Below are 2,049 nucleotides of genomic sequence, written 5' to 3'. Positions count from 1 at the left end.
TCAATTAATTCGAATCGCAATTCGTGAATTTTTGCCATAGCGACCACCGAAGTGTGAGACGGTGCGTTATCTTAATGGAACAGCACTTTCTTCTTTTTCAAATGCAGTCGTTTTTTCTCAATTTCTGCCTTCAGCTTGTCAAGCAATGATGCGTAGTACATCCCTGTTATTGTTTTATCTTTTTCAAGATAGTCGATCAACACAATTCCATGATTGTCCCAAAAAACAGTCGCCATCACCTTTCCCGTCGATAAAACCGTCTTCGCTTTCTTCGGAGCAGGTTCACCCTTCGCAGTCCACTGTTTTGATTGTTCTTTCGTTTCGGGAGTGAAGTGGTGGACCCAAGTTTCATCAACCGTTATTAATCGACGCAAAAATTCCGACTCGTTTCGCTTAAACCGCTCCAACAGGGCCTTAGAAATGTTCATTCGAATGCGTTTTTGATCCAGAGTGAGCAAGCGCGGCATCCAACGCGCGATTAACTTATGCATGCCTAATTCTTCAGTCAATATATGACAAACACGTTCTTTTGATATGCCAACAGCCTCTGCTATTTCCCTAACCTTAATTCGACGGTTGTCCATTATCATTTGATGAATTTCTTCGATGTTATCGGTGGTGGTCGCAGTTGTTGGCCGTCCCGAACGCTCATCATCAGCTAAGCTGGTACGACCACGTTTAAATTCAGCTACCCATCTTTTCACGGTGACAAATGATGGGGCAGAGTCCCCGTAAACAGCGTCCAACTCGGCTTTAATTTACGTAGACGTATTGCCTTTCAAATGCAAGAATTTAATTATATAGCACGATATTATTCACAATGACAGTACCAATACGGAACCTTACTCACTCAGCGCGAACGGGAGGAAAATTAGAATCGAAATACATCGTACTCGGAATTTATAGTGGTATCACAGAAGTAATGATGTATATTTCCTAAAAAATTGAGAAATATATCTTTGGCGAAGGTTCTATGTATACATACATACGGTGCAATATATGTAATATACACTGGCTGTGTTCTAAAATTCACTATCACTATTAAAAATCTATAGTATATACATAACATGAACTATAAGGCTTTTTATTTTTAATTGAACTTCTCGCATTTTTTGCATCTCGGTTCATCTTTTCTCTTTTTCTCTTCGCATTGTATGAAAAAGGTAGAAAGTTGAACCGTGTCATTATTGTTTTTTTTTTACTTAAAAAAAGGTTAGGAAAGTTTCAGTGCGTTGCAAATAATTATAGATAAACACATCAAAAATATTACTTATTTAATTTTTATATTGATTTAGGAATATTATATTTTGGCGACCTATTGGTGCTGGTTTAGCCGAAAAATGAAAGATGATTCTGTCGACTCGAACAAGTGTTTTTACATGAAAAATTTTTCTATTTAAATTAAATTTTTTCATTGTAAAAATTAAAGATAGTACCATTTGGATTAAGTAAATAATAAAGATAGTATCACTTAGGTGATACTATCACCTATATGGTGATAGTTTTACTTTTTATTTTGTAGTAGAATTTAACTTGGCGCCACAGTTGTTGATATCAAATCGTTTGTACAAATAATACATATTAGATTAATATTCATTATCTAATTTGTCTATCAAATCTTTTTTACGAATAATACATAAAATTTTGATAAATTTAATTAAATTAACAGAATTTAACTTGGCGCACAATTGTTGATATCAAATCTTTTATACAGATGATACATATATCATTAGATTTAATAAATTTTGTGATATAATGATTTCCATGTAATAATTTTTGAAGGGAAATAAAGCGATTATAACTTGGGTTGGAATGTATCATATACAAAGAATTTCATCAAACAGCAAACGCAATTAGTCATCAGTTCCACGGCCGATTAAGTAATTGATGTTGGACCGGCCCAAATGGTGGTTTCCATACGAGAAGCACGCACGCTTAGCGCTTTTTTTTACCTTTTTTTTAAAAAGGTAAGTTTGTATACAATTAAAATTACTATTACTCAATTAAAAAATCCAACCACCACCCCCATCGTCTTATAATAGTAATATC

Source organism: Mycetomoellerius zeteki, unplaced genomic scaffold (assembly GCF_001594055.1).
Source record: "Mycetomoellerius zeteki isolate Tzet28-1 unplaced genomic scaffold, Tzet1.0 scaffold113, whole genome shotgun sequence".
NCBI classification, from domain to species: domain Eukaryota; kingdom Metazoa; phylum Arthropoda; class Insecta; order Hymenoptera; family Formicidae; genus Mycetomoellerius; species Mycetomoellerius zeteki.
The sequence above is the reverse complement of the archived record's forward strand: the minus strand, read 5'-3'. Positions refer to the sequence as shown.